Below are 9355 nucleotides of genomic sequence, written 5' to 3' on the forward strand. Positions count from 1 at the left end.
TCTAGATAGTAATAAAATATTCTATTATTTTGTAATATTCATTGTAAATATAATTGCATTTTTGTTTTTCTAGATAATTTTTTAGTATTATTTATTTTTCTTTTAAATAGTCTTTCTTTTTCTAATATGTTATTATTATTATTATTATTATTATTGCTTTAAAGTTATAAGTCTTTCTTTTAAATAGATTTTAAGTTTGCCTAAAGGTTTTTCACAATTTTCTTTTAACGTCGTCTTTGTTACAACTATGATTTTTCTACAATTTTTTAAATGTCTGAAAGTAAATTAGTCTTCAATGGTTGTTGGTTACTATTGTCCTAAAAAAATAATTTAGTGAGTTACATAATTTAGTTTCCTGTAGCCTATTCAAGGTTTAAGACCCAAATTTTCTTTTACAAGCCTATTTAGCTTTACCCACAACTCTACAACTAAAATAACTCACAACACACCAATTAATCCACTTGGTTGATCTCGTGAGTGCCTTTTTCTTTTCCTATTTACTAAACAAATTATTTTTCTCTTTCTTAAGTCACTCAATGAGTGGATGCACAGTGAAGTACAAAGACATATGAACACTCTTTCAATTATTCCAAATGATTCACAAAGGTTGTAAAGTGTTTGCAAAACGAAAACTTTCTAAAAGTAGATTTTTCTTTCTTTAGAAGGATGTATTGATAAGCTTTTATGCTTCAAATTAGTTGTTTATGTTGAAATGAATCAGCTGATCACTAAAAGAGAAGTTGAATAGTAATATTTATAAGCTTAATATCAATTGTTTAAAATTTAAAGTTAATATAACACTAATGTATCTAGCAGAAAATTAAAAAAAAAAGAACCAAAATAATATATTTTAAAAATATAAAAAATCAGAATGAAATTTTTAAAATTTAATGTATAAAGTGAAAAATTACATAACATAATAAATCAAAAGTGACATTAAGCCTTTTTTTATTATAAATGAGAAGAGTGAAAAAAAAAGAATGGGATATTTTCATGCTTCTATTTAATACATAACAAATCTTTTGAAAAATTAGGATTTGTGTAGTTGAATATTTTACTACAAAAGATCTAAATCTTCCTAGTTAAAAGTTGCAAATTGCCAAAATGAGTAAAGAACAGTTTCTTTTGTTATTCCTTCCAATATAATAGGATGGGCTCTAGGCCAAAATTAAATGGTCCAATCAGTTTATAAGATGGAATTAAATATGATTTTTTACCTGCAAACGTTGCTATTGATGTCATACAAAATTTTTCCACACAAATTCTTTACTCATGGCTTGGTGCTTACGCTTTTCTGCTCCAACCAGCTCCTCTATAGTAAGGGCATGGCCAAACTTTGTGAGTTTCTCCAATATAGTCCTATGTTAAGCTGTTAATCAAACATTACTTCTTAATTTTTTCTTATTTGTTTGTTTCAATACTTTGTTCTGATGTTTTGTTGTTTGTTTTTCTCTTGTCTTGTTGGATTTTTTAGATGGATTGGGTACAAATGGACCGTTGTCGTGTAGCAACATTGTTGCCTTCGATCAAGTAAGTTGAAGTTCCTAACATTACCTTCATAAATTTTGTTGAACCTTCAAGAGTGAATTTATGTTCTGGGAAAAAGTAACTACAAATTTTCTTTTTCTTTCAATTATGACAGTTAAACTAATGTTTTATATGCACATTCATCTATGACCAATCTGTGGCAAATTGTGAATTTGGCTTAATGATTTGAATGTGGACTGGGAAGTAAGATTTGATTGTTACAATTATTTATCTTCATTAACTGTAGGGAGAAACAACAAGAGAGTCATAGTAATTGTGCCAGACACGATCGAGAAAACCAAGGTCTTGATAAAGGGAATATGACTGAAATTGATGGCTATCAAAACTTGTTTGGTTTGATGAAATAGAGGTTTCTGAGTTTCAAGAACCAAAAATATATGTAAGAGTTTGGTTGTACATTTTTTCAACTTTGCAAAAATTTATTTCTTCTTGTTAGTATAGAGTCTTATAAGTTATATTTCTTCTTGACAGAAAAGAGTTGGAGCATTTTCAAGCCCTTGCTGAAGCTAAATTTCCAAAGGTGATATTAGATTTACCTAGTCCATTTGGCATTTAATTTATTTGTTTCTAAATTGCTCACTCTTTTTTTCATGTATAATCTATAAAACATCATATTTTAGCTTAATTTATTGGTTTGGCATTTAATTTATTTGTTTCTAAACTGCTCACTTTTTTTTTCATGAATAATCTATAAAAAATCATATTTTAGTTTAATTTATTGGTTATGGTGGTCTTTAACTGATATATCCAAATACAGTTTATGGTAATTGCTTGTGTAGACTCTAGGGTGTTAACTAACACTAACAACATCGGTTGTTTAAAAAACCGATGTTAACGACCACTAACAACATCGGTTATTTAAAAAACCGATGTTGTTAGTGTCAGTTAATATCGATTATTTAAAAAACCGATGTTGATATGTAAATTTATAACTTTCTTTTTTCGAAATTCTTATCATATAACATCGGCTATTTAAATAACCGATGTTAACAATAATACATTCAACATTAGTACTTTCAACATCGGTTTTAAAACCAATGTAGAATGCCGTAAATAACCGATGTTGAAAATGTATTTTCTAATAGTGAATAGAACTAGGCAACCCAAAAGTACAATGATATTAGAATCTAAAGATTTAACTACAATGGCGATAGCTACACTTTTTGGCAAGCTAAGAGAATATGAGTTAGAGCTTGGGAGACTCAAGGATAAAGAAAAAGTGGACAAGAACAAAAAAGGTCAGCCTTAAAGACAAGCACTTCACATCATGAAGCTAGTGATTAAGACCCTTTGAAAAATTTGGATAATGAAAAATCTGAATTTGCTTGTTAAGAAGTTCTCCAAGTTCATGCAGAACAAAGGAAGAGACAAATGGAACTTTCAAAAGTAGAGCATAAAGAAAAGTGATTCTACTCCCACAAGCTACACATGCATTGAGTGTGGGAAGCAAGGTCACATAAAAGTGGGTTTAAGAAGAGAAGAGCATACATAGCATAGGATGATAATGATGCTAGTTCTTTAAGTGAATCATGCAAGTGAGGAAGAAGAAGGAAACTTGTGTCTCATAGCCGAAATTGATAAGGATGAGACCAAAAGCATGCTGGTGAGTTACAGGACAAGGCATTTATGGTCTGTTCTGATGTGATTGACTCACATTCGAGGCTAACCACACAAGCACTGTAACATCCCATTTTTTTAAAACTAATTTAAAAATGATTGTTATTTATAAATAAATAGAGTTTTAGAAAAATGATGAGGTTTTTATAATTAAATAAATATGGAGAAATAATTTTATTAATTAAAATAATGGTTTGAGAGAAAATAAAAGGATATTTTATTTATTTATTTGATAGAGAATAAAATAGAGTTTGTTTTTATAAAATAATAAAAATAAATAAATAGAGTAAATGATAGGTTGTGAGTACCCTAGCTATAAATAAAGATATGTTAGGTCAGTTTTCAGAGTGACAGTAGTTTTTACGCCTCCTCTTCCTCCCAATTTCGTTTTCTCTTTTCCCCTCCCAAAATCCTCTCTTTTTCCCACATACCAACAAAGCTGTCTCAGAAAAATGACGATCTCAGACTCAGTCACCGTTGGATCATCGTAAAATTTGAGCCCTATGTTTTTAACTTATTTCCTAACATTCTCACCATTGGGAATTACTAAAAAAATTTGGAGTGGACAGAAATACTCTTTGCATTGTAGCTTTTCCTTTTCCCGTAGAAACCCAAAACTGTCTCAGTAAAATTATGATCCCGGATTGTTTAACCGTTGGATTTTTGTGAAATTTTGATATGTACTTTGCAATTTATCCCTTCACATCTTCACCGTTGGGATATGCAATATAATGTCTGTGGAGGGAGAAATACGCATCCCACATAGACAGTAGAATGGAGACTTCAATCTCTTCCCCTTCTCTCTAACGTTTGGGAACCCTATCAGAGCAGTCAGAGGAAAAACTTGAGGAATCTCAGGAAACCACTAGAGATATCACTATTGTTGTCTGTCACAATACACACGTGAGCCCGCTTAGAGGTAAGGGATGAGTTTATCGCAATTGGGAATTATAATGAACATGTGTAGGAATCCTTAGAGGATTAAATTGAGTTTATTTTGGGATGTTTATTGAATTTTTCCTTTATGATTATAAATACAATATTGATGTTCTAATGTGAATTGGTTGATAAAATTGAGTGAGTTCTCTTGGTGTTTTCGTTTTTCATACCTATGATTTTTATTAATTGATTTTGATATAATTGTGTGAAATTATTTGAGGGGTTTTACTTCTCATGTTGTGATAAACCTTTTGTATAAATAGTTATATTGGGATTATGAAATTATGATTGAAATTGTATATAAGTGATAAATTGAATATACGATGAATTGTAGAATAATATATCACTTTGAGATTATAATATTGTTTTGGAGATTAACTATAAGTGCAAGGTTGAATATGTTAAATTGCGAGATACATGTAAACATGAGATGGTTGATTGTGACATTATGATATGTGAAGTTGTGAACATGAGTTTTAGTTGTGAATAAGTGTGTGTTTAAAACTTGATGTGACAATAATTGTGTTGTGAACTGTGAATTATACAATAACTCGACCAGTGTTTATATTGAGAAAAAGTGTTTATGCGCAGTGTTAAAGAGAAAGTGTAGGTTCCTACTTAGGAATCAGTGTTAAATTGTAGCTCAATATGTTAAACGTGTTTGAAACACGAGTGTGAAGTCGTGGGTATTGTATAATTCATGAGCAATGTCTACTTATAATATTGTTGTTGAAATCGAGTATAAGTACAAAGTTGAACATTTGTTAATTTGTGAGATACATGTAAACCTGTGATGATAGATTGTGACATTATGAGATGTTGAATTGTGGGCATGATATTTGATTGTGAATAAGTGTGTGTGTGTGTGTTTAACACTTGATGTGACAATAATTATGTTGTGAGCTGTGAATTATACAATAACCCGACCAGTGTTTATATTGAGAAAAGTGTTTATGCACAGTGTTAAAGAGAAAGTGTAGGTTCCTAGTTATGAACCAGTGTTAAATTGTAGCGCAATGTGTTAAACATGTTTGAAACACGAGTGTGAGGTCATGGGTATTGTATAATTCATGAGCAGTGTATGCTTGCAAAAAAAATTGTTTTAGGGGTTGGACCTGAGTCAGGAGGGAGAGGCCCTAACGGACTCTTTGGAGTGTAGACCTTGAGGATAAATACACTCGGTTTGAGTGTTCCTTTAAGCCTGTGCCGATCCCACATGGTTGGAGCATTCTCGCAAAACAGCATGACCCTGACTGGTCTCCCTATGATTTTACTTAGTGAGAGTGACCTGACATACCTATTTTATGGTGTGTCTTGTTATGTACTCCTAAGCCCCCCAGGGTGGTTTTTCACTAACATGGTACCACATTGCATATAAGCTTCAGTCTTAGCATAATTGTTGCATATCGCTTGCTAATTGTTTACTATGAAATTGATGGGTGTTATTATGTCTTGATCGGAGTGTGTGATTCGTGTGAAATGTGATTGATGATTGAAAAGTGAATTTTAAATAACAAAGTGGTGGAATCACGTGAGTTATGTTTAAGTAAGTTGTATCTCATTTATATGATATGTATATCTAGTTGTCTGGTTTCTCTATTAGTTAGGAATGTGATGACTCACTCTTTATGTGTTGTTTGTGTTTGGATCCTGTGATGATCTCGAACTTTGTGTTTGGGGGAGCAGATGATTAGGTGGATGACTATGAAGAACCTCATGCTAGGGGACACGGGAACACAATGCTCTGATAGGATGTGACATTGAGATATAGGTTTCTATATTAATTGCATGAAGTCTTAGATGCCCCTGTTTTGAGCCGAGATGATTTATTATTTATTTGAACAAGTTTTATTATGATGTTAGAAAAGTGAATGTGAGCCTTTTATCCTTTTGATAAGCTTGTATTTAAATGTGTTTTAAAAAATTTTAATTAATTTTGATTTCTTACTTCATTTATTATTAGTACATATATGTGAGGGGTAGAGGGCGTCACAAGCACCAGTAGATTCTTCAAAATAAAGTTTCAATTTTACAATTATTGGTGACGATCACGTAATCTAATGCCATCTTGCCTTAAAAGGGAACTGGTGTGCATGAGGCGAACAGGGAATGATGTGTATTTATTTTTATATAAAACCTTTTTGGAAAAACTCAAGACAAAATACCCATTTTCTAATTTTGAGAAAGGAATCTTATCCCTCCTAAATATGGCACTGACCCAACTCCCTCCCAATGGATGGGTGTTTGTTTAGTGCTTCAAAATTCTTTGCCAAAGTTTAGATATAATTTTAACCGTAGAGAAGTTTTTATGTTCCTTTAAGTCTAAAGTGAACAAGAGGAGTGGTTGGTGGTTGATTAATTATGTTGTGGGTCAGAATTTGTTGACCATATACGAGCAATCGTATCACAATTTCAAAACTGACTTTTTAAGGTCAAAGTTGACTTAAACAACCAACTCATATTCGGCTGGTACCCTTTATTTTGGACCAAAGAATTGATGAGGTATGGTAAACTCAACAAGGAAGAGTTATCAGTGGAGGGAAAAATTGATGTTGAGAATATTGAGGGTTTAAAGTTTGTTTACAACAACAAGGTGATCATTCTAAATGAGGCACAACCATTGTTGTTGTGCATATATTTTGGTAAAATCTTGACCTAAGAATTGTGATTGAGAACATTTCATATATCATATTAACTCTTATTTTCATGTTTGTAGGTAGTATGGATCCTTCATAAATGGCTAAGAGGTTTCAAATGAAGAATAATAAGAACAAGACCAACCTATTTTCCAATCAGAGCATCGACAGATATCTGACTACAAACCAGACTGTGTCGGCTGCTACCAACTCTAGTGTTTTAGATGGTTGGAAGAAGTGCAGGATCAACCAAACTTCTGTGGTGAATCAATTGAATCTTTTGATCCAATAATGAAGAGGCCAAGCGCCACCAAGGCTAATGCTTAACCTGATCTGGATGAAGTGTAGTCACAAGATTGGACCCTGACTACCTGCATGAGTGACAACTTAGATGTTGTGAACAAGGGGGATCAACCCGTTGGTTCAGCCTTTTTTGGGGATGTGAAGTTTCCACATCAAAATTTGATTCAAGAAGAGCTTCTACTTGATAAAGATGCAAAAGCTTTGAGCAAATTGTCTGTTCAAACAATAATAAAGGGAATTGCCTCTCTAACAAATCAACTTATCGTGATAGGCCTATTAGCCGATCAAAAGATTCGTTCAATTCTTGCATATAAAAAGAATTTTGAAAGATCTTTTGAGTATGAAAAGGAGAAGTGGAAGAAGTTATTTACAAATAATAAGATTGTATCAAAAAATAACAACTTCATTTAATCCAAGGCGAAAAATGAGGGTAAAAGAAAAAGGTTGGCTGATCGAGAAAAGGACTTGTAGGCGGAGATTGAAAAAATAAATACTGAGAAAAATGAGGCCATTGCCATTGTTGTGGAAAATATGAGAGAAGAAAAGGAATTATTGAACAAAAAGCTTAAATTGGTGGATGCCAAATTGAAAAAAGTTGAAGACCAAGTGAATAGATTTTCTTTGGCACTTAAGGATGCAAAAGATGATGTGGTTGAAAGCTTTACCAAGGATTTTGATGCTGTCAAGGATCAAGTGAAATTTTTCCACAAAGATATTGACCTGACTGGACTTGGATACTTCAAAATGATCCATGGCAACCAAATCATTGATCATATGGTAGTCGATGTAGTGAATTGAAGACCCAAACTCTAATCTACAACATCATTTGTTTTTGTTAGCTTTTTGTTATTATAATCTCTCATTTTAAGTTCCGGTTGTGTTTGCTTCAAATGCAACAACTTTTAGTTAAATCAATGAAAATTTCCATTTCTATCATTTCCTTGCATATTTATCCTAAGTTTATGATTTTGGATCGTTTGAAAAAATCTTAATCAATTAAAGAACTCATATTGGATTCATATCGATAGTGTAATTAAAATAATTAATGATTCTAAGATAAAATGATTGAATTCATTTGAACACTATTCTAGAAAAGGCTTCCTCGTAATAGAAATGACCTAATCCAAAGCACTCAAGTGGATTGTTGCTTAACCTGCCTTTCTAGGTTAACAAGAGAGCTATTTATCATTATTCACTGCGTGTATCCCCTCGATGTTCAAAGGTCAGAACATTATAGGGTATCAATATGTGTTTATGGCATATCAAAATGTTATGCTAAATCCTATGGGTCTTGGTGCATGATTATATGTATGCAAGCTCTATAGCACTTTTTGGCGGTGACTGGATCAAACATGAATCCCTTAAGATTAATGATTGTATTAGAGACCAACTCAATAGGGCCTTAATTACAAGGATCGGGATACAATCAGGATCCACAACCCTCCAACCTCAAGCACTTGGTGCGTAGAGGCTAAGTTGTAAGGATCAGGATACTATCTGATCTAAAGGGTACATAGCCTTCCAACCTTAAGCACTTAGAGCGTAAAGCCTACATTATAAGGATCGAGATACGATCTGATCTGGAGGATACACAACCCTCCAGCCTCAAGTACTTGGTGCATAGAGGCTAAGTTGTAAGGATCGGGATACGATATGATCCGAAGGGTACACATATTGGGATCGAATACCAAACAGGGTAAGTCATGTGACTCTGACAAGTAACAACTCTTTAATATCTCAGTTGTCCCTTCATATGTCCTATTTCATATGCCTCTTTAATAAGCATCGCTTTGTCCTTCAAGGCATTTAATGCATGCCAGCGGACCATGCCATGTGTTCAATTCTCATTTGCGAGTTTTTAGAGGGCACAAAAACCAAGCATCGGGTGCAAAAGTCAAATGGCAACAATGGTTGGTGGGGGTTACAACTGATAATTTTGGAAAGTCATGTCTCGCGACTCCAATCACTTCCATGGAAGGCCTATAAATTCAGGTTCCCCCTTCTTTTACCATTTGTTATCCTATTCTTTGCCTTTAAACCATTTCCACAATCCCTTTCTTTGCCTCCAAACTCCTTCCACACCCTTCTTTTGCAACCCCAGATTCGCTGGTGTTGGTAGTGAAGTTCGCGACAACACACCAAGTTTTTGGAGACAAGCCTGGAGCCCGTTACTCCTTGGATCAACAAGTATCCTTCCCTTCCCTCCACTCTGCCTTTCTATTTAGCTTTTTATTTAAGTTTATCCATGTAGGGGGGAGAAGCTCTCGTACTAGGAGAGAGGTCGCAATTGAGGGGAGATATTGGAGAAAAGA

The sequence above is a fragment of the Glycine soja genome, chromosome 2 (genome assembly GCF_004193775.1).
Source record: "Glycine soja cultivar W05 chromosome 2, ASM419377v2, whole genome shotgun sequence".
Taxonomy (NCBI): Eukaryota; Viridiplantae; Streptophyta; class Magnoliopsida; order Fabales; family Fabaceae; genus Glycine; species Glycine soja.